The sequence below is a fragment of the Anastrepha obliqua genome, chromosome 6 (assembly GCF_027943255.1).
Source record: "Anastrepha obliqua isolate idAnaObli1 chromosome 6, idAnaObli1_1.0, whole genome shotgun sequence".
Classification (NCBI taxonomy): domain Eukaryota; kingdom Metazoa; phylum Arthropoda; class Insecta; order Diptera; family Tephritidae; genus Anastrepha; species Anastrepha obliqua.
In genome coordinates, this window is record NC_072897.1 from 7916412 (window position 1) to 7941425 (window position 25014).

General features: G+C 41.7%; 1 protein-coding gene and 2 non-coding genes across 3 annotated transcripts in view; 1 reads left to right on the plus strand and 2 right to left on the minus strand.

Moving 5' to 3' along the window:
* LOC129249826 (putative uncharacterized protein DDB_G0282499) overlaps positions 1-25014 on the plus strand; it is a 52436-nt gene that overhangs the window by 9923 nt on the left and 17499 nt on the right. The gene's annotated exons all lie outside the window — the stretch shown is intronic.
* Positions 13942-14137, minus strand: LOC129251125 (U2 spliceosomal RNA). The gene has a single exon (XR_008582927.1). It is a non-coding gene; the product is annotated as a U2 spliceosomal RNA (small nuclear RNA).
* On the minus strand, positions 14372-14567 carry LOC129250896 (U2 spliceosomal RNA). The gene has a single exon (XR_008582837.1). It is a non-coding gene; the product is annotated as a U2 spliceosomal RNA (small nuclear RNA).

Below are 25014 nucleotides of genomic sequence, written 5' to 3' on the forward strand. Positions count from 1 at the left end.
CATCAACAGCTCTGGGTGGCTGTAGATATCTTCCTGTTGTAGGTCTCATAATGGTATCCAAACGGCGCTTTAGTGCTACTTAGGGAGTGCCAGTGTGGCACTTCAGCCATTTCACCTACCTACCAACGTTAATATTTTATCACACTTTGTATCTCTATGTAAAATAATGTAACCAAATATTCTTACATCAGTTATAAATAGACACATTAATACATCTTTCTGTACTAAATATTATTACTTAAGTATACTATTTTTTTTTTATCTAGCCGACGGCCCTGGCAGTCAGTGCTTTAGATTTAAGTGCATCAATTATTTATAATTATTTCTCTTTTTATAAATAAATAAATAAAATAAAATAAAAATTATTTAAATATTTACATATGTCACAATAAAGTAGATAATTTTATACCTACCACACATTACCATTAATCGTTCTATGTTCCAACTAGGTATTAGAGGATCTTAAAACAAATTCATAGGCGCAGAAGCAGTATTCAAAACGTTCTTTAATACAACAAAAACTATTTAATTTATAAACGCAAGCGCATAATTCTCAAAGCGAGGCTTGATCATTCAAAAAACGAGCCCACCACATCTTCCCACACGAGCCTGAGCTGTGCATAAATAAGCCTATTTTTCTTGAGGAATACAAAAATATTTGGGGAACTGTCAATTTTTGTTGTGCCAAGTGAAGGCATCTTCGTATATATGTGCATATGTATGCATATCCATATGTATGTAAATATGGCTTCTAAATGCGCGACAGAATGGCGGCAGTCGTAACGAATTGTGATTGTTTTAGCTGCCGGGTGTCAAGTGCGCGCATGAGAAGAGAACGTTAATGTATAGAGAAGTCTCACGAGCTACGAATAGTGTGAATTGTCAAAAACTGAGGTCTAACAACCGCCGGGGTGTGGTGAAACTTTTAACAGAGCTGTTTACAGCGATTTCTCTCTTTAGTCAGAGAATGTTAATGGAATGAGAAGGAGCAAATGTTATTGTTAACCATTTTTAATACAATTGAGATTTGAAAGTTTTTAGAAACCGGCTTTGTAGACACCACACTGAGTTTTGCCCACACAAAAATTGAAAACACCACACATCTTTCACCTTAACACGCAACACATTTCTCACCTCGACATTAAACCAATTAAATTTTTACTATTTTCGTATTTTTGAAATAATAAGCGAAAACGTAAAATGTATTACACAAATTTTTTTTCGATTGCATTGATAAAAGAATAAATAAAAAAATAATAATTTGGCGCCGAGAATTGTTATCGAGTCTAACATATTTATTTCTGCCACTGCTAATTTTTTACTATTTTGTTACTTTTGAAATGATAAGCGCATACATAAAATTTATTACACAATTTTTTTTCGATTACATAAAAAAAAAAATTAAACAAAAAAAACAAAAAAATAAATGAATATGGCGCCGGGAATTGATGTCGAGTCATGTGGCGAGGATAAATACGCAGTGCGTTTATTCCTGCGACTGAGTTGTGAACCAAGGTTTTGTGCATGCGCGCGACGCGAATAAGTTCTGAAAGTAATTCATGAAGTTTTCCATTACATAAATACATAAAGGAACGTATACTATATAGTATGCATATAGGTATGTACATAAATGATGGGATATGACAATATAATATGTATGTACATGTCAATCGGAGCATTCTGCATTCATAAAAAAAGGGTTTAAGATCAATCAACACTTATTTTATATTGTATGTCAATTTATAGTTTATGTATTCGACATCATTTACATACATATGTATGTATGTATGTACAGTCCTGTGCAAAAAAAACCGGACAGCTAATTTACCCTATTTAAATTTCTATGGCTTGATTATAAAGCTTCTTGGCGGTAAGTAGCTTTTTTTTTGTATATAAATAGAACAGTTTTGAATTAATTTGTATCATAATTTAACCAATAAGTGAAATAGTTGATACGTGGCAAGTGTTAATATCAAAAATATGCCAATATGTCGTTACGAGGCAAATTATTGCACTATCACAGCAAAAATTGTCCGTACGTCAAATTTCTGCTAAAGTAGGCTTCAGCAAATCATCTGTTGCCGATTTTTTAAAGAAATTTGCAGAAACGGCTTCAACGGAGCGAAAGAAAGGATCTGGGCGACAAAAAAATACGTCGCCTGCTGAAGACCGGATGATTAAGCGGATGTGTATCCAGGACCGTTTCAAATGTTCGGCAGACATCAGGAAGGAGTTCTTGGATGCAACTGGCGTCAAAATAGATTCATCTACTGTGCGTAGGAGATTGATAAATGGCGGTTTTGTAGGAAGACATCCCGCAAAAAAGCCGTTTTTGAACGAAAAAATGCATCAAAAACTATACCGATGGGCCAAAACTCATGAAAACTGAACTGTCGAGCACTGGAAGAATGTGATTTTTTCGGATGAATCCAAGTTTAACCTCTTTGGATCGGATGGTATCCACCATGTGAGGCGCAGATCTGGCGAAAGATATAAAACTGGATGCATACTGCCTACTGTAAGACAGTCAGTTGGTAGAATGGTATGGGGCTGCTTCAGCTATGACGGAACGAAAGCACTGACTCTTATTGATGGTCGGGTGAACGGAGATGCTTACATTTCAATTTTAAATAGGCATTTAATACCTGTCATTGAGGAGCAGTATTCTCTAAGAACGGACGTTATATTTCAGGATGATTCTGCGCCATGCCACCGATCTCACAAAGTAAGTTATGATTTTTGTTAAATCTCCCGAGTGTTTTGTTTAAATGTCGAATCAAAAAACCAATGATTTATTCCTTATTTGTTGCAGGTAAAAGAATTTATGGAAAAAAACGGAATTGTCCAATTGAAATGGCCGGGTAACAGTCCCGACCTAAACCCAATTGAGAACCTCTGGGCCATTGTAAAGAAGCAGGCAGCTGAAAAAAAGCCGAAGCACAAAACTGACCTGGATAACATTATAATGGACACTTGGCACAACGATATTTCGGAGGAATTGTTGCAAACCCTGGTTACATCAATGCCGAGACGTATTAAAGCGGTAATTAAGGCAAAAGGCGGTGCGACCAAGTATTAAAACTTCAAATTATAAAATTTATAATGAAATAATTAATTTTGTTTTGAATTAATTAGCTGTACGATTATATAATAAGGATAAACTAATAATAAAACATTCGTTATTGACTATGCTAAAACAAATAAAGTATGAAAATATTAAAAACACGTACGAAATTTATTGGTTTTATTTCATACTTTTGTATTAAAATACAATGGAATATAACCACATTCAAACATATTTGATAAAATCCATACTACTTCAAAGTTTCAGACTGTCCGGTTTTTTTTGCACAGGACTGTATTTGTATATGAAAAACAATAATGCACAAGCGCAAGAACATCATCTTCCTTCCATACATATGTACATATGCATGTATGCCCAAACAAATCTCGATATTCCGAATATTGCCCTTACAAAAACAAAATAACTTGATAGACGCAAAAGCAGCAGCAAACGCAACGCGAAGGTCGCTTTAGCACCACGCATTCCAAAATGTGTAGAACACAACAAAAACACATGCGCAACATTAGTATGTCGTTCAAGGCCAAAATCTAAGCGTAGCGACTACAAAAATAAAATACATTCGTATACGCAGTCGCAGCGGCCACGATTCTTTTAGTCGCGACGACGCTGGACAGTCCCAAATATTGCATATCACAACGAAAGTAAATTCATTCATAAGTTCGAGCTCATATAATATTTCTAAGAGCAAAATACTTTCATTCATAAAACGAGCCGCCCATTTGCAATTTTCTCGACCATCCGAAAATAGTCAATATTGGAATATTTCGCGTGGAATTATTTGCCAATATTTGATAAATCTTTAATAAATAAACAATAGATTTTTTTTCATATCGAGTGGCTGCGGCTCCGTTTGTATGTAAGCACCTTTATATGTATGTATTTTTATCTTTTTTTTTGTTTTTTTGGTCGGGACAACTAGTAAGTGCAGCACTCAGACATTAATTAAGTCCATTGTACTACACTGGGATTCCCGTTTAATTTTCTTTAAATCTACCCAATCTCCGAAGAAATCTGAGTAGATCTTGTGGTGCCAGGGAGCCAAGAAGGCCGCTTCTTAACACATCAGTGCCAAAGACCTCAAACCTGATTCGAGCGAGGGCGGGGCAGTCATCAGTCTAACCGTCCGTCTGATTAACAACAGGAGGACTTGCGACTGTCAATCGGACATGACAGAGAACATCAGTTTAGTTCATCTGCAGCCTCTCTCAGCCTGCCAAGACCGCATGTGGGTGGTAGTTACCCATTTGCTAACCGTGGCTGTGACGGCCGCAGAAGGGAGTGGCAAAACAGGCTCTGGGCCAAAAAAGTTGGCCTCAGAGCCCATCTTAGCTAAGGAGTCAGAGGTCTCGTTACCCACGTGTCCCGGGACCCATATTAGCATCAGGCTATTATGTCTACCGACATAGTTCAGCCTGGATTTACAGGACTTGACTACCCCTGATGTGGTTGGAGGGCTGTCTAAGGCCATAAGCGCAGCTTGGCTGTCACTGCAGACACAAATAGATCTGCCTCTCCATCGTTTTTCCACAACAAAGTTCATTGCTTCTTCAACCGCATACACCTCCGCTTGAAACACAGATGCATGCATTCCAAGAGCAAAGTGCAGTTTTGTCCCGCTGGATTCCACGTAGACCCCAGAGCCGGAGCCATGCTCGGTCCTGGAGCCATCCGTAAAAATGCGAAAACAGTGTTTGCCGGGCTCATTTTCTGAGTCTTCCCACAGCTGAGCCTCTGATAGCACTACACTGTATCTCTTTTCAAGTGCGACTCTTGATGGCATGGAGTGAAGGGGCATGATTTGATGGCAAATCGAATGGCGGCTTCATTCATCACAGATCTGGCAACGAACCAGTCATGCCGAAAAGGTGTAACAGCTCTGACAACTGCCTCTGTCAATAAGTGCTGTTGCCGGTTGACATTTATCTGATTACCAGGAAAGTGAGATTCCATCAGCAAGCTGAGTGTCTCACTTTGCCGCTCCGTGAAGGAGCCATCAGATTTCCTAAGTGAACCCAGCTTTGCAGTTGGGTCCCTTTTCAGGATCCTTACCAATTTCGCCGTGTCACTCAGAGATTCAATACCGCTGCAGAATTCCCTATATGAGGCTCTTTTCGATACCCGAATAAGCCTCTTGTAGTTCTTCTGAACATCACGGTATCGCTCCCAGTCCTCTGCAAGGTTAGTCTTGAGGGCCCGGTTTAGAAGTTTTCTCGACTCACGCCTCAACATCTGGAGCTCTCGGTTTCACCAAGGAACGGAAGTCCGATTAGGGAGAGGTCGAATTGGGCAGGCTGACTCAAAGCATTCGGTTAGGGCAGCGTTGAGTTTCTCAACAGCCGCCTCAATGGCCTGTTCTTTTCGAAGTCTTGGTGGCGTAACGTCAAGGTCCCACAATGCCTCCCTAAACTTCTGCCAGTCTGTTTTTCTGGGGTTTCTAGAGAGCAATGGCATTTGTGCCTCCTCGCCACACTGAAACTCAATGTACCTGTGGTCCGAGCACGAATCTTCGGCAAGGACTCTCCAGTTCTTGATTGACCACCCAAGTTTAGAGTTTGATAGGGTTAGATCAATCACCTCCTGCCTTCTAGCTGTTACAAACGTTGGCTGTGAGTCCTTGTTATGTATGTCTAGGCAAGAGGACGCGATAAATTCGAATGGTTGAGAGCCCCGTCCATTGCACTTGCTGCTGCCCCAGATTGTATGCTGGGCATTAGCATCGCAACATAGGATGAGACCCAGGTTGCGCCGCTCACAGAACCTCACGAGACTAGTGGCCTTCCCGAGTGGTGGCCCTTCCAGAGCATCGTAAGGAAAATAAGCAGATGCAATCACAAACTTCGACCATCCGCATCTACCTCTGTAACACACAACAGCCGCTACCAGGTCTTGGCAACATAATTGCTCAAGACCACTCACAGTGAGATGGGATGATGCTATAAGACCGGTCCTAGGTCTACTCGAACTCCTGTCATATAGTAATGGGGCCCCTTTCAGCGCACTTAAGCCACAGAGACGGCCCCTAAAGACCCAGGGCTCTTGCACTGCTGTTATGTGGGGTAATGTGTGCAGCTGGGGAAGCCTTCTACTTAGTAGTGCAGTAGCGGCTTTGGAATGCTGCAAGTTAATCTGCGTCACCGTCAAGGGACGGTAGCTACAGGAACCGTCCGAGCCAATCCCAAAGAGACTCAGACGGTTCCCGTACCGTGAGCCCATAGCATCAACACAGGCCTCATCTACTCTCACCACAAGAGCAGCCCCTTCCTTTCCTTCCCGGTTTTTGCTCTTGGTGTACGAGAGGACTCGTGTTGATGCCCGGATTCTGAGCACGTAGAAAGGATAGGACATCCGCCGTAGACAGGTCTGGATCCGGAATCCAGCAGATGGCCTTCCTGAGGGGTACATTCTCCTCGCTATAGACTGTGAAGCGAGTGGTCAGGACCGGAGGCAATAACCTGACGCATCAGCTGACTTTTGCAGTATTTGATTTCTGCATTCGTCAGCTGATGGTCAGGCCCCAGTTTTCCAATCACAGTCACAGGTCGTGGGCCAGCAGCCTTCTCGCTATAGGATGGCTTCACCGCACCCTTGGATGTGCTTGGGCGAAGGTCCAGCTCCCGATCCTCCACTGACGAAGACTTCGCCGGGCAGACAGCTGTGCTGGACGTTTTGTCGGCCGCCGATAGGGACGTGGCTCAGCAGAATCTTTTCCCGCCACATTGACTGGCGCCAAGACCGCGCTCGTATCTTGGGGTTTCGTGGCTCGGCCATTGGCGGCAACCGCAGGGCAGGGAGGTGTGCTGCTTTCAGCCACCGTCCTTCTCCGCTTACCTCGAGAGCGGGACAACTTGGGAGCGCCCGTGCCCACCGAGGATTTGGTAGCTTCCGTGGGTGTCACTTCTGCTGACCGAGGTCTTTTGGGAGACATAGAGGGAGAAGGGCCGGCAGAGTCACATGAGGATTTCTCCAGGATGTGCTCTCGCTCATAGAGCTGAGAGACTTTTGTAATGGGTGGGGCCTCCAGAATCCATGCCCCTGCCGCCGAAGCGGGTGGATTGCCACTTGGGTGGATTCCACCTGGAGTAATATCCTCTGTATTTTCCATTACCAGTGATGGTTTTTGTTCGGGACTCCTCCCTAGCCAGTTTGGTTTGCGGATGGCACCCTGATTCTAGGCCAACTTTGAGTCATCACACGAGTGTTGAACCCACCCCATCAGGGAAGGCCACTAGTGTGATGTCAGGGCTTCCCTATCCACCACCTAGACCGCGCCTGATGGGAGATCAGGCAACTCCACACGGGTATATGTATGTAAATATGTCTTCTAACTGTTCGACAGTCGCGAGTTGAATGCAAGTTAGATTTCATGAACACTTCCAGCGAGTCACATTTTTCTGTCAGCAAAGCCGCATACCTATGTGTACCCTATGATCAAAAAGTATCGGGAATGTTTAAATAAAACAAAACAGAGTTCAATTTCAGGCAAATTTTTGTATCTCCTTCAAAATATGACCCGTCTGAAGCAACACACATGTGCCAACGTTTAACCTAGTCCTCCGTACACCCCTGGTAGGCCGACAAAGGGATGGCCTTCAGCTCCTTCGTCGCATTCTCTTGATCTCTTTGATCGGTGCGATGGCGCGTTATCATCACGCAAAATTGAAGAATTGTTTGCTCACATTTCCGGCCGTGTGCAACATACAGCATCTCGCAAAGGCTTCAAAACGGATACATAATATTCTTTATTGACTGTCTGGCCCGATGGAAGGTACTCATGGTGCACTATGCCGTGGCAATCGAAGAAAACAGTCAACATCACCCTCATCAATATAATTTGGATTTGATGAAAGAGATTAAATATATGCATGTTTATATGTACATATTTTCTTTTTGATTGATTTACAAAATCAGGTCATATCCAGTATGAAATATTTAATACCGAAAAGAAATTTCCATTTATCAAATACAGAAAAAAACACTATTTTAAAGCAATTATAATTAAAATAAACTCAAAAATTTTACCAAGCTTTCCTTCTTTGAATTGTAAAAAAAAAATTCGCTGTGGGCATGAAATAAGTCGAGTCCCTTACTAGTGTGGTGAAAAATCATATGAAATCCCTTATTAGTGTGGTAAACACAGAAAAAATCTGAATTCCTCTACTAGCGTGGTAAATATCTGCAATCCCCCACTAGTGTGGTAAGTTGAATTTGAAAATCCCTTACTATGAATCTACAAAGTATTACTCGAAAAAAGATCATTTAACATTTGCTCCTTCTCATTCTATTAACATTCTCTGCTTTAGTATATTGGCTGTGCACAGTTTTTGGCTTCTGTAGGAAATCAAATTGACGAATGGTCGACGGCATTTTGCAAAGTATTTACTTGTGCGTTTGTAGGTTCTCTTGATTAACGAAAATTTATTCAATGTGTATTTTCAAACAAACTTAAATGATTGATGAATGAAGAAATGATTTGAATTTATTATATGCACCAACATTTCAAATCAAAGTAAATTTATTGTTTTGATTTATTTAAAAAAAAAAAACATTATAAAACGACCTCTCAAAGTTCAATTGGATCTTCAATTCTTATAGTGTTACATACATATGTACATATGTGTATACGCACTGCAGGAACCATGCCCTATCTCACACGTCATATCATATTTACATTTGAATATGCATTTATTTGTGCCTTGGGTAAACGAAATTTTTTTCAATTTACATGTTATTACAGGGAATATTATACATACATATGTATGTACAACTAAGGACAACTAAGTTCAATTGCATCTTTATTAAATATAGTGTTACACGCATATGTGTGTACTGAAGCAACCATGACCTACCTCACGCCATCGCCTTATATTTCATGCAAAAATTAGGGAGTAAATATCCTAATGATCAAATTCCTGCCTAACAAATGCTAAAACAATTCTCTTCTGCATATGCATCTACGTATTTGCATGTGCGTATGCACACATGATGCCCTAGCCTATGTACGTACATACATACATTCATATACATACAACAACAGAAGAACTCAACCGCAGCATCAGTGCTAAAATTAAAGAGCTAACGGAGATGATGGAACTCCCGAAGCGTAATATTAACCAGCCAATGCGTGATCTGGTTTCAGGCATTTCTGAGCTCCATAAGAAGTTAGAAAGGTCGATTCTGACTTCCAGAATAAGGATTTTAAAAGGGACCAAAAGTGTTGTACTCGAAGCAAAAAATGAATGCACGCAAACATCGCCTCTCATAAAGCGCGTCACGGATGGTACGCCAAAGAGATGTATAGACACAGTCGCTGCACGGAAAAGCCCGGCAAAAAAGAGCAAAAGTGACCGCGATGGAACACTGAAGGCAACGCCGGTATCAACAAAAGAGCAAACCAGCTCCGAAGGATGGAACACGATAATAAACAAGAAAAACCGTAAAGAAAACAACAATAAAAGCCCAAAAATAGACGAGAATCAAAGAGACGAAGCAAACACGAGGGGAAATCGCAGGCGACAGAGACCGCTCCGTAAAGACGCGATCGTTGTGAAAAGCGTTGGCAATGTCTCATACGCTGACATTCTGAAACGAGTGAAAACAGAGCCATGTTTGCAGGAGCTTAACTCTAAAGTATATGGTGTTAAGAAAACTGCAAAAGGGGACTTGCTACTGGTGCTTGAGCGATCATCTGATCCAAACACTCTGAAGATCAACGAAGCAGTTAAAGCTGCCTTAGGAGATGTAGTTGAAGTAAGGACACTAACTGAACTACGCCAAATCGAAATTCGTGATCTTGACGAAATCACGACGAAAGACGAAGTCCATGAAGCTATAACTAGCCAATTCAAGGAACTAAATGTGCCCTTGTCTGCAGTTGCCAACTTGCGAAAAGCTTATGGTGGGACGCAAACGGCGACCCTTAAAGTTACACCAGAGATCGCCACTAAGCTTACAGCAGCAGGAAAAATACGGATTGGCCTAGTTATCTGCCGTATTAGAGAAAAACTTGACCCGAAAAGGTGCTTCAAGTACGGACGACTTCACCAAGTCCTGCTTTAAATTCGGCAGTAAAGATCACCAGGCGAAGAGTTGTACCCAAACAGCAAGTTGCTTAATTTGCAAAAAGAAACAAATAAGCGACACCGCACACGCGATGACTAGCAACAAGTGCCCTTTATATCAAAGAGCACTCAAAGAAATGCGTCATAAATGAAGTTTCTCCAACTGAATTTAAACCACTGCGAGAAGGCTCAAAGCCTTCTCGAACAGTCTGTACGAGAGCACAAAATAGATATTGCAACCCTATAAATACGGAAATGGGAATGATTGGGTATCCGACACAACAGGCAAATCAGCTATATGGAATTGTGGAATGATTAGGTCACGAATGACAAATATAAACGCAACTCGTGGCTATGTGCGAGCCCGTGTTGGTAAGCTGTTTGTTTACAGCTGCTATCTTCCACCTAACTTAACCCTAGCGGAAGCCATACACGCACTGGAAGAACTTGCACAAGACATTAAAGATCATAGTCCGGTCATTGTAGCAGGCGACTTTAACGCTTGGGCAGTGAACTGGGGATGCCCTCGAACCACCCCTAGAGGCAAAGCCCTTTTAGAAGCGTTCGCTATGCTTGACATAGCGCTTATGAATACCGGGAACCAGCAAACATTCCAAAGAGCAGGGAAAGGGTCAATAATCGACCTGACATTTATTAGCTCTAGCCTCGTGAGTAGTACGAGATGGTCCCTTAGCCAGTATTACACTGGTAGCGATCACTTTGCAATACTTTGCGTTATAGGCAAACATGATAGGCCGAAGCCATCTAACTCGCACGAGGTCAGGTACCGGGTTGGAACTTTGGACCCGGAAGTGTTCGAGATAATGATGGAAAATTTTACACCTACTGGAAATGCGGCTGAAAAAACTAACCAAGTCATGAGGCAACTCACTAAAGCATGTGATGCAGTTATGAGTAAAACAAGGCCTAATAAAAACCACAGAGAGCCCGTTTACTGGTGGACGGAAGAAATCTCTGCAGCTCGTGAAGAATGCAATAGAGCAAGAAGAACATATCAGCGGTCGAGAGGTACGACCAGCTTTGAAAGGAACAGACTCCTATTTAAACAAAAAAGGAAAACACTAAAAAATGCAATTAATAGCAGCAAACGCCAGTGCTTTCAAAAACTATGCGAGGATGCTGACAGCAATCCATAGGGATTTGCATAACAGCTGGTGATGAAAAAAACAAAAGCTTTCAAACCGCTGCCCACGACGTGCCCTGTTATTCTGCGCAACGTGGTCAAAACATTGTTCCCCCAACAGCAAGGCATCGCAGCCAATGCTGCCAGCTGTATGTAAGACGATGGAAATCGATGCCTGGCCAACGCGGACGAAATTTTGCACATTTGCAAACAGATCAAAGGCAATAAGGCACCCGGGCCCGATGCGATCCCGAATGAAGCTCTTAAGTTGGCAATCCAAAAGCATTCAGAAATCTTTGTGGATGTTTACAACTCCTGCCTAGAACAATGCACATTCCCGAAAGAGTGGAAACTGCAAAAGCTAGTGCTAATACCAAAAGGGTCTAAGCCGGCGGAAGATCCCTCAGGCTACCGCCCACTATGCTTACTGGACACGGCAGGGAAAATATTAAAGAGGCTAATTGTAAATCGCCTGGAATCTTCCATCGATAGTGCCGGAGGGTTATCGCCGCACCAATATGGCTTCCGTAAAACACGCTCTACCACAGATGCTGTTATAGCGGTTAAGCGCATTGCTCACAAAGCGATTGAAGGTTCACGCTGGCTCTACGGAGATAAAGAGTATTGCCTAGTCACAACGTTAGATGTAAAAAATGCATTTAATACAGCAAACTGGGGCAAAATCCTAAATGCGCTGGAGAATTTCCGAGTCCCAGCCTACATTCGGAAAATTGTTGCAAGCTACTTCACTAACAGAGTGCTGCAATACAAAACCGACGAAGGAATGAAAAGGTACAGAGTAACCGGAGGAGTACCACAGGGGTCAGTGTTGGGCCCACTCCTCTGGAATATAATGTACGATGGAATTTTGCGTCTCCAACTACCTCCAGGATCCCAAATCATAGGGTTTGCTGATGACTTTGCAATCGTAGTCGATGCTAAATTCCTAAACCAGGCCGAAGCGATTTGCAACCAAGCGGTCGAAATCACAAAAGATTGGCTGCGCAATAGTGGTTTAAGCCTTGCAAACCATAAAACAGAGGCAGTTCTCATCAGTAGCAGGAAAATAGTCGAAACAGCAAATCTCAGAGTAGGAGACCACGCCCTAGAGTCTAAGTTATACATCAAATACCTTGGGGTAATGATTGACCACAGGTTGAGCTTTAAACAGCACCTATCATACGCCAGCGATAAAGCAGTGAAGGCTGTAACCGCATTGACACGTATTATGATGAATACGAGAGGACCTAAGCAGGCTTCTAGGAAGTTGCTTAGCAGTGTGGTATCGTCTATCTTGCTATATGCGGTACCAGCCTGGGTCGAAGCAACTAACTGCAGCACATACATGAAAGGCATTAAATCGGTATACCGGTTATGTGCCCTCAGGGTGTGCTGTGCATTCCGCACAGTATCGGAAGATGCTGTATTAGTCCTCGCGGGTATGCTACCAGTTAAGCTGACTGCACTAGAATTCGCCGAAATGAAAAAACATCGAGCGGATCCACAGCTGACTAACCAAAGGACTGAACGGGAGCGAAGCATCCGTACTTGGCAGGAGGAATGGAAGAACTCCATGAACGGACGATGGACATATCGATTGATCCCGAATATCACAAGATGGATAAATCGAAAGCATGGTCAGATAGATTTCTACCTGACCCAAGTACTTAGTGGGCATGGATGCTTTAAGGCTTGTCTGCATAGATTTAAGCACGAAGATGACCCGTACTGACACCTTTTGCGACTGTCTAGTTGAAGATGCAGAACATGTTTTCTTTGTCTGCCCCCGTTTCGAGCTGGAAAGAGTAGAATTGAGTGATAGGGTGGGGAAGCCAATAATGGTTAGCAACCTAGTAGATATCATGCTTGACTCAGAAGAACATTGGTCCGCTGTCAGTAACATGGCAAGGATTCTTACGTAGAGGCAATAGGACACACCCCCTCCCGTGAAGTAGTACCTAATAATATTTAACGGTATTAGGAATCACCAACTGCGTCACGCTGAACAGCAGCGCAGATTTTCAAGTATAGGCAATAGGCCGCTCCCCTCCCAGAATTAATACTTAAGGAGAAGTAAATACCAAACTGCGAAGTGCTGAACATCAGCGCAGATTATCATGAAGAGGCAATAGGCCGCTCCCCCTCCCGTGAAGTATTACCTAACGGTCGTCCCGCGGGAGGGAAACGGAGCTGGGGTGGGGTTTTTAGTGGCTGAGTCGAAAGACAAGTCTCACACTATTCGGCTTTCAATGCTTTTTGCCACCTCCATAAAAAAAAAAAAACCAGTCTAACGGTTAGACTCGATAGAAGTGAAACCTTCCGTAAAACAAACTGAGAGAGAATAAGACGAAAGCAGCATTAGGAGCGGGATAATTATAGGTTCATTATAATATTGCTATAAAGTTCATATTTTATTTTCTTCATTTTATCATTATTCATCCTCAATGTTTTCAATTTCAACAAATGTACGAGTGGCTTATGATAGATAAAATATGATACAAATGCTTTGGTTTCGATGTTGTCAAAAAAAAATACCCAAACGGACCGAAGAAACAGACTTACAAATTTCTTCCATTTTCGTCTACTTGTATTCATATAAAAATTTATGTCTCTTCCCACCAAAGCTAAATGTATTTGTATATTTCTTCTTGTATTTATTCAAGGCCGAAATCCCGGGGGTACTGCAATACCGGGCCAACCCGTGGCAGAGGTGGAGAGCAAGCCCCTAAAACACTCCGCCCATTTCCAAAAATCAGTTTAACATTTGTTGTCCTCCGATGGAGGATCTATCAGATGTTAAGCTGATAAAAACAGATACCACACTACCTAGTCAATAGATTTTCTAATAAACCTTTTGAGAATTACACGCTCACAAAAATTAATGTACGAAATATTTAAAGCGATTCACTTAAACTGACTTTCAGTATCTAAACCAAAAAACTGTTTTCAATAAATAATCAGAAATGTCCTACAATGCAAATTTCAAAAAAAAAAAAAAATTCCATTTTCGTCTACTTGTATTCATATAAAAATTTATGTCTCTTCCCACCAAAGCTAAATGTATTAGTATATTTCTTCTTGTATTTATTCAACGCTGAAATCCCGGCGGTACTGCAATACCGGGCCAACCCGTGGCAGAGGTGGAGAGCAAGTCCCTAAAACACTCCGCCCATTTCCAAAAATCCGTTTAACATTTGTTGTCCTCCGATGGAGGATCTATCAGATGTTAAGCTGATAAGAACAGATACCACACTACCTAGTCAATAGATTTTCTAATAAACCTTTTGAGAATTACACGCTCACAAAAATTATTTATATCAACATATAATATTTATATCAACATATAATATAACGCTTCGTAACTAAATAACTTTCAGGCCAGCGACGACAGCATGGCGCGGTAGCCGAGCGACTAGCAATGTGAGCTTCCGATCCAAAATCCTTGGTTCGAATCACAAGAAAAAATAAAAGTTATTTTTATTTAGTTCGTCGCTACGTTTATATCAACATATAATATAACGCTTCGTAGCCAAGAGGGTCGCTTTTTCGTTTCACTTTTCCTCAAATCACTCCCAACGATTCTAAAGAAGTTTTCACTTCAAAAAAAAAAACATATATTATGAGTTTTGCCTATGATCAAATCAAAAACTTCTTTATAGCATATGCAATTTTAAATATGTGAATTTTTTATACATATGATATGCTATGGCAATAGAATCATGGCATAGCCACGTACATATTTGTGTTCTGAACTTCCAGCAAAACAATGCTTATTAATATACACATACAAATGCATGTACATACATTTACACTTTATTCCTGTAAATGCGTATGCCGTTCAAAGCTAAAAGTCTATGCCTATCGACTACAAGAACAAAATGCATTCATAGCCGCAGGCCTAGCGGCCATCATTCTAGTTGCCATGGTGCTGAACAGCCTAAAATAGTCGCGGCGGCGCTGAACAGTTTCAACAAAAAATCATCATCAGAAAATTCATTGATGAATTCGAGCTCATATTTCTACGAGCAAAGTTCTTTCATTCATAAAACGAGCCACCCATATGCCAATTTTCTCGACCATTCGAAAATAGTCAATATTGGAATATTTCGCGAAGAATTATTTGCCAATATTTGATAAATCTTGAATTTTTGTCGAGTGCCTGCGGCTCGTATATATGTATGCAAATATGTCTTCTAAATGCTCGACAACCGCAGCTGCTGTGCGTCAAGTGCGTGCATGAGCATACAGTAACTTGCAGAAACAACATAAGTAGCTTATAAAAAAATTCTATGTCGGACATTTCAATACTAGAAGTAAATTTCGAAACACTTATTTTATGTTATCTGACAGTAGGTAAATAGTTAATTAGTATATTACTTTACGTATGTAGTTCTTCAATTGATAAACAGTGCACAAAACATATGCATATATCTACAAAGTTAGAAACTTACTCTGAAATCAGAGTATTTCAAGGTGCCTGTACACATTTCAAGGTTACTGTACATACAATGCTGTGCCTATGAATGTGCGCTGCGCCTATGCGCGCTGGATTTCTTGAGAAGTTTTACCGTAAAATGTACATACACACAGCATATATATGTACATGCGCATATGTATATAAATTCACAAATTCAAATTTGCATATGCCATCTTCCTGTGTGCCTGGAAATGGAGTGTTTTCTATAGAGGATTTTGATTCAGTTGAAGCGAATTCAACAAAGCACCAGACAGACAGACATAATATATGTATATATTTTTTGATAGTTTGCTCTTTCTAAGTCACTATTGAACTTAGCATATGTATTTGTTTTTTATGATAAAGTGCCTGTAGCTAGCCTACAGCGTTAACATTCTTTCTTCATTCGTACAAACGAATTTTATTCAACTGCTATTTAACCCTACAGTAGTCGCGCCCCTGAAACTGACGTAATTGGTCGCGCGGTCTACATATGTAATCCATTTTAACCCTTAACTGGTCCGGCGTCGTCTGAGAGACTACGTCATATAAACAAATCCTGTTTATTTGGTACCGGAACCACCTACATACGGGTCGCTCCGCCTATTGCTTCCCCTATTGGTCATTAAAAAATAGTCACATTTCTGTCGATTTTGTTAGGAACGATTATATTTGCGCGGTAGTCTGTCAGACTACGCCGGACCCTTTACGTTACTTTAGTGCGTATTTCAAATATAGTGAGTTATGGCTGGGCCATCTAAACGGGTGCGTTTGGGCGATTGTGATTATGAAGAAATTCTCTCTAAGTGGAATAACGAAGACACTGATAGTGGTAGTGATATAGACTATGTGTCGGACGACTATAATTTTGAGTCAGAGCATGACACTAACTCGGAATTATCTGAATGTGAGGAGGACAATGACAGTGATGAAGTGGACTCAACGGAAAGTGAATGAAATATATATATGGCAAAAGTCGGTATAGGTGGTGTACTTCAGAAGTTCGTCCATCATCTAAAGTCCGAAAACATAACATTGTGATAAAAGTTCCCATACTGAAAGCAAAGGCAAGGATGCTTGGTGAGTCTGCATATCCGCTAGCTATTTGGGGCTTACTTTTTAGTGACAATATATTGGAACATATTATGCAGTGCACTAACAAAAAGCTAAATTCGATGAGTGAAAAATATTCTGCTGTTTCAAAACACCACCTAAGGGAAACAGATATAACTGAGTTGAAAGCTTTTTTTGGACTTCTCGTGAACACGGCAGTATTCTAGACTGTCTATTTGCAACAGATGGAACTGGAAGGGACATATTCAGAGCAGTTCTCAGTAAGAAAAGATTTGTTGTCCTTTTGGCTGCGATAAGATTTGATAATCGAGAAGATAGAAAAGAAAGCAAAAAGGATGACCCTGCTGCAGCTATATCCTTCGTGTTTAACAGTTTTATAGAGAATTGCTAAAGTTTATATGGATTAGGGCAATCTGCTACTGTAGACGAAATGCCGGTGAGTTTCCGTGGGAGATGCCGCTTTAAGATGTACATGCCAAACAAGCCAGCAACATATGGCCTTAAAATTCAGTGCTTAACAGACGCGAGAAACAGCTATCTTTATAATGCTTATATCTATTGCGGAAAGGACTCGGATGGTTCTGGTCTCAGTGACGAAGATAAGAAACTTTTAAAACCTACGCAAGCAATATTACGCCTAGCAACGCCGCTCTTCAACAGCAATCGCAACATAACAGCTGATAACTGGTATTCTTCAATACAGTTAGTGGACGTCCTTCAAAAGAAAAATTTAACGTATGTAGGCACCCTAAAAAAAAAAATAAACCCGAAATACCACAGACCTTCCTACCCAATCGCAAAAGAGCTGCTGGATCCACATTCTATGGATTTAGGGAGGAATGCACAATAATTTCCCACGTTGGAAAAGTTGGAAAAGCCACAATTCTGATATCTTCCATGCACGACAGAGAATACACTGACCAAGTAACTAATAAACCAGAAATAATCACCTTTTACAACGAAAATAAAGGAGGAGTTGATTCCATTGACGAAAAGTGTTCAAAAAGTACATCCAGTCGTCGTAGTCGAAGGTGGCCATTGACAATCTTTTTCCGTGTCTTGGATATTTCTGTGGTAAATTCTTATATTCTACATCAGTGTTAAAAAAACAATCCAATAATAAAAGAAAAAAAGGTTTTTGGAAAACAGCTAGCTATGCAATTGGTGGAAGATCATATGAAAGGCGCTTAACAATGATGAATATACCACGTGAAATATGAGCCATGATTAGAAGGATACTTAGAGTTCCAGAAGAACAACCAACTAATGATGAAACAAATCTTATTCTCCAAAAACGTAAGATTTGCCATATATGTCCTAGCAACAAACGCAGAATGACCAAATACCTATGCGTTTATTGCAAGAATCCAGTCTGCTTAGGGTGCACAGATCCAATCTGCAAAAAATGTATCTCAAACTTGTGAACTTTGGGCCTTGCTGTATACAAAACCACCTTCAACTTTCCATATCTTTATGAGCTTTATGGTTATATAATGATTTACAAATCAATTCTTAAAAAAAAAATAGTTAACCAGCTTGTTCGCACTTTTTTATAATTTTCGGAAAGAATAAGCATTTTTTTGTAGATGTGTGGTACATTATTTCTTCTTCTGTTTATAATTTGTTAGACTTTGCCCCAATTAATATACATGAATTTTTACTAAATGTAGTTCATTTGTGTTCATAAGAAGATCCAAGAAGTCTTTTATTTTAAATGTCAGTGTTCTAGGTAGCGTGGTAAGTGTTAATCTTTGGTGAGCCAGTGGTTTCATCCAAGGCAAGGATAAGTCTATGAGAAAATCACGCCTTTTGACAGATTCATAGTTACTGTTTGCAGTGTAAATGCATAATGCGTTGAGTGCATTGAGGTGTACAAGATTATAGAACTTAGTCAGCAGCCACTTAATCGAAGTCCTAGATACGTCATAAAGAGAACACATCTTGTCAACCAGATCAACGCCATTTTTAGTGCGATTATAGTATGTTATTATTTCCGGCTTTCGTTGATCTCCCTTGTCAGAATTTACTACTTTGTTGGCTTTTGGTACATAAGAAACCAGAGTATATGGAGAGTGAGTGATTTTGAGGAGCATATTGTTAGAGGCAATTCTAAATTCCCGGGGAACTTCTCTTTTATCTTTTCGAACGGTAGCAACCATTGTAATTCCATTATCAAATCATTACTTTGCTATTTTCAGAAAGGAAAACCAATATGATATGTCTATTCAAAATTGGTTGCACCATTCTCATCACGATATCAAATCTCTCGTTGCTTAACCGAAATGGACCTTCGGGTTGTTGGCCGGCGTAAATTTCTAAGTTATAGGTGTATGGGTAATGAACATCTACAAGTGCAAAAACTTTCAGTCCATACTTAGCAGGTTTATTTGGAATATACTGCCGAAAAGAACAACGCCCTCTGAAGGACAAGAGTTGTTCGTCCAAAGTCATTTCAGCAGAGTAGCATACATATGTAAATATTATAAGAAAAGTTCCACAAAATTGTAACATGAAAAGTTATGCCAAAAGTCCACTTTTATTTACAAAGTATAACTAGCTATTAGCATAAAACCTTATTTAAAATACTTACGTAATCGGTCGCGCGGCATACATACGTAGACCATGAATTTCACGAACCTCTAGCGACAGAACTGCATGCGACAATTAACAGCGGAAAACTGAGAGTGACTCTCAATTTGTTAGTTACAAGTAGCAAAACTCTCCGATGAAATCGATGCACGATTTTCAAGAAATTTAAAATTTAACAATGGTGGATTACATATGTAGACCGCGCGACTACTGCAGGGTTAATTTGACCAGTTGAGTAGGTTAGATTAGGTTTGGCAGCCGCATCGCACATAGAGACAACGATGCCACTTAGACCACGAAATGGGTCCGTTGTGAAGCCGCGGGGGCTGAGCTACATTTCCCTCTCCATATTAAACCATCCTGAGCTTTTGACAAAGCGTAAAAGGTTGTTGATACCTAAAATGTATAGATTATCTATATTCGTTAAGAAGTAGGATTTTAAAAATCGGTTCCTGCTTCTGGCTAGAGCTGGGCATGTGCAAAAAAGGTGTTGAATTGTTTCCAACTCCTCCTCATTTCTGCAGCTACGACAGAAATCATGCGTGTAAACGCCTAATCTCTTTGCATGATTTCCTATGAGACAATGTCCTGTGAGGGCCCCGACTAAGGTCCTGATTTGAAGTCTATTCAGTTTTATAATGCTCTTGGACAGACGTAAATTTAGCCTTGGCCATGTTTGCCTAGCAATTTCACAGGTGTTAACGCTAATCCATCTCTGATTTGTAGACCTGATTAATGCGTCCTTAATGAGAAGCTTACAAGTTGCGAGAGGTATCTCCATAAGATTACTTATGTCTGGCAAGCAGGTACCTTCTCTTGCAAGTTGGTCTGCCCTACAGTTCCCTGGTATATCTCTGTGGCCTGGAACCCAGCACAAGATTATACGATATTGTTTGGCCATCTCATTTAGAGATTGGCGACAACGTAAGACACTCCTTGATGTTGTTTGGAATGCATCCAGGGCTCGTAGGGCAGCTTGGCTGTCTGATAGAATGCAGATATCCGTTGATGATATTCTGTTTATCTTTAGCCATTTTAAGGCTTCATGAATAGCGTTTATTTCCGCTTGAAAAACACTACAGTGATCCGGTAGTTTAAAGGATTCACTAATAGAAAGCTCTTCGCAATATAATCCTGATCCTACACCGGTATCCATTTTAGACCCGTCCGTGTAGATCTTAACGGGTGTGTTAGGTGCTGGATCTTCTTCAAACCATTCCAGTCTAGAAGGGATTTTCATTTGGAAATTCCTTTCGAAGCAGAGAATGGGAGGATGATAATCGCAGTCACTGGGTATATCCGTGTAGGAGTCTAAGATGGTCGAATGTCCCTGTGTGACAGTCTTCCATTGTGAGCTCGCTTTGAGCCTTACAGCGGAGCAGGCCGCTAAGTATTTGCAGAAGAGATCTAGGGGTGGCAGATGTAGTATGATATCCAAAGCCATGGATGGCGTGGTTTTCATGACGCCACATATTGCTAATTCCGCTGATCTCTGCACCTTATTCAATAAATTAGAATAGGTTTTTTTCTGCATAGCACACCACCAGACAACATTTCCATATAGAAGGATGGGTCTGACGACAGCAGTGTAAAGCCAATGAGCAACCTTAGGTTTAATTCCCCAGGTCTTACCTAAAGCTCTCTTACAGGCATAAAAAGCTAGGTTCGCTTTCCTGACTCTTTCTAAGATGTTTGACTTCCAAGTTAGTTTCCTATCTATGATTAGTCCCAAGTACTTGGTTTCTTCCGAAATCACAAGAGCTTCCCCCTTGAGCATAATTGGACTTAGTTGAGGGATTTTGTGTTTCCTAGTGAACAATATAAGTTGTGTTTTGTCTGGGTTAACTCCTAGACCACACTTTCCTGCCCACCTAGAAAGTATTTCTAGAGCATTTTGTATTAGGTCTCTTAATGTAGACACAAATTTACCAGAGACAGCAATGACAACATCATCGGCGTAAGCTATCACCTTACAGCCCACCGATTCCAGTATTAACAGAAGTTTATTTACAACTGCGTTCCATAGAAACGGTGAGAGGACTCCGCCTTGCGGTGTACCTCTACTTACCAATCTCCTGAGAACCGATTCTCCTAGTTCCGCTTCAATGATTCTGCTATTTAGCATTTTGCCAATGAAGCCTACCAAGCCCGGTTCTACCCCAAGATCAGTGAGTGCTGCAGTAATTGCCCCCCCTTCGACATTGTTAAAGGCCCCTTCAATATCAAGGAAAGCGGCTAAAGTAAACTCCTGTTTGTGCAGTGAACTCTCTGCCGTGTAAATAAGGTTATGTAGAGCCGTCTCTACCGATTTCCCTTTCGTGTAGGCATGTTGTGACGTAGAGATAAGATTTCTATCTATAGTTAGGCTTAAATGAAATTCTATCAACCTCTCCAAAGTCTTCAATAGGAAGGAAGAAAGAGATATCGGTCTTAAGTCTTTTGGATGGGTATGTGAGTTTTTACCCGCTTTTGGGATGAAAACAATTTTGACTTGTCTCCACTTAAGAGGTATATAACCGTAGAGAAAGCAACCTTTGAAGATTGCTAGCAGCCAGTGTGCTAGATATCCGGCGGTCTTTTGCAGTTCCACTGGGTAAATTCCATCTGGACCCGGTGATTTAAAGGGTTTGAAACTTTCAATCGCCCATAAGAGCCGATCCTCAGATATAGCATCTATTCTGACTTCACGACAGTGTACTGTATCTTCCATATCATGCCCAGTAATGTCTGAGCAGCTTGGAAAATGAGTGTCGAGTAAAAGTTCTAAGGACTCTTTACTGGTTGTAGTGAACGTACCATCACTTTTCTGTAGCAGTTCCCAATTTTAAGGACTTCCCGCTAAGATCTTACGAAGTCTGGAGGTCTCAGTTGCCCCCTCGACCTCTTCACAAAAGGATTTCCAAGATTGTCTTTGGGCCTTCCTGATTTCCTTCTTGTAGATTTTCAGAGCATCTTTATAATCTTTCCAATCTTCTGCGAGACGTGTTTTCTTTGCCTTATTAAAAGCACTTCTGCTTGTTTTTTGAAGCATGCTTAGTTCAACCGTCCACCACTTAGGCTTGGGTTTACCCCTCAGTCTTCTTATGGGACAGGCTTCCGCTAAGGCAGCATTCATGTTGTAGGTAATTTTGTGCACCAAGTTTTCTAGTCCTTCTATGCTTTGCGGTACCACTGATGGACATGTTCCTAGGGTAACCCCGATACAATCTGTATACCTTTCCCAGTCTGTTTTCCTGATATTTCTACCAGGCTTAGGATTCGGTAGATTTTTGCTAACCTCAAACGAGATATATCTATGATCAGAGAAGGAATGTTCTTCCAAAACTTTCCAGTTCCTAATTCTGTTAATAACGGAGTCAAAAGCAAAAGTAGCGTCTAACACTTCCTGTCTATTACTAATGACAAAAGTAGGTTTATTACCTTTGTTGCAAATCTGTAGTTTAGTACCTATCAGATAATCAAAGAGACACTCACCTCTAGCGTTAGTATCAGTGCTGCCCCATATCTCGTGATGCGCATTTACATCCGCACCAATAATTAGCTTTGCGCCAAGCTTCTGCGCCTGCGCTACCAGATCTTTGAATATTAATCTCGGTAGCTCCTCGTGGTCATGTGCGAGGTAACAGGAAGATAGCCACATCCGTTCATTTCCCGACTCCAGGCTGATGGTCAGTTGATCGGTGTCGCTGTAATTAGAGAGCATGAAAGCATTTATCCCTTTTCTTATTAGTACGCACGCTCTAGGATTACCTTTGTTGCGAGCATACATCAGTTTATATTTTTGAGTCCTTAGTCCGCACACAAGTCCATGTGATACCCATGGTTCTTGAATCAGGACAATATGATGTCCACCTTTGGCCAGGTGGATTATGAGGTTGGCGGACGCAACCTTTGAGTGGTGAAGGTTAATTTGAAGAACCCGTAACATCATGGTTACTGGGCTTCCTCTCCACCACTGTTTTGTTGGGCTCGTCTGAATCTGACGCCAGTAGCTCTTCCTCATCAGTGAGAGTAGTATCAAGTACTCTATCTAACAAGGAAGAGATACTGCCGTCAGCAGATGCCTTCCTTAGCGCTGTAGCCGTGTTAGGACCGGAGCCAGATTCCGCCGTGGGGGCTATCTCAGCTCCAACCGGGTCCTTTAAATTAGACGTCTTGTCTTTGTTGTAGACCCTCAGTGTTATGGACGAAAACCCATAGCTTACTACACCGTCAGATCGCGCCAGTGCGTCCACGGAGTCCTTGCAGACTACGAAGGTAGCGCTTCGGTACTCACCTTTGGGATCGTCCAGCTTTGTGACCTTCCACGACGATGTAGGAAGCTCTGGATTACATACCCGAAGCATTTCAAGGATCCTCTGAGGGTCCGATGGCTCCGCTGGTAACCAGGCCCTAGCTCTTGGTAAACTGGGGATGTCATCCCTTGAAATTACCTCGAGTTTAGACCCAGGCCATACTTCGCCGATCCTTGAAATCGCTATTTTATATAGATCAGTTGATCTCTGATCGGCACAGGCGATAAGTTTCACGTGGCTCTGATGCCATCCATTATCGCGACAGAAAGGAGCAGGACCAGGATTCTCCTTCAGGATTTGGAAGAAAACGCTTGAGAGCCTGGCTTCCACTTTCTTCCAGTTGTCAGGCGAAATAGTGCCGTCAGGGTTGCTTTTGTCAACCACCGCCCATAGTTGTTGGCCTCTGACAGCTTCACTGTATGTGGCTGGAGAAGTCTTGGAGTTTCGGGGCTTCTTCAACGTGCTGGGGTTGCTGGGTGGGTCGTCCGACAACTGACGTTTTGGGTTCGGTTCAGAACCCCGAGGGGACTCCTCCGTTACCCTTGTCGCCCAGCTAAAAGAGTGCTTCTGCTTGTCAGACCACTCCCCCTCTGGGATCGTTTTTAGGCGCTCCAGTAGCCTGAAGGCAGCACGTCTCTCCTTGTAGCCATGCCGTGCAGGCTCTGCTACTGCGGAGGTATCAGTCGTTACAGACTCAGTTTTACCACCTTTACCAGGGCTAGTCCCGGTATTGGTGGTACAGGAAGATGACTTCTTGGCCAGAGGTTTGTTGCAAGTACCGCCACTTCTGCTGTTGCCAGGTTTGTCCTCAGCGCCAGCTTCCGCCGTACGAAATGGGCTAGCCGTGAAGGGCTTGGATGTACTGACACTTCCACTAGGCTTGAGTATCCCAGCTTCCGCCGTACTAGAAAACATCTGGTTTGATCCAGATTCGGGGGTGGAAGCTATAGCTTCCTTTGCATTTAAGGACTGCTTGTCCATAGAGGTTTTTGGTTTGAAGGACTCCATCTGTTTCGTACGATCACCGTCCACCGTGGCAGACATGGTGATCTTATTTAAAGGAAGGGGAAACATAATGGTCGACCGTGGCAGCGCCCCATACCACGGTAAGGTCATGGTTATACCCCGAGGTGACCCGGTATCGAGGTAGCTCCGTAGAAATACAGTCGGACTGAAAACCCCCTGACTGCAAACCACCCAATAGGCACGGGTCGCATGACACCTTGGGTTAGGGGGGGTCTAGGAGAGGAAATGATGGAATGATGGGAGTTTAGGATTGACAGGGGATCTTCGTCGGTACGGTGATCTTCATA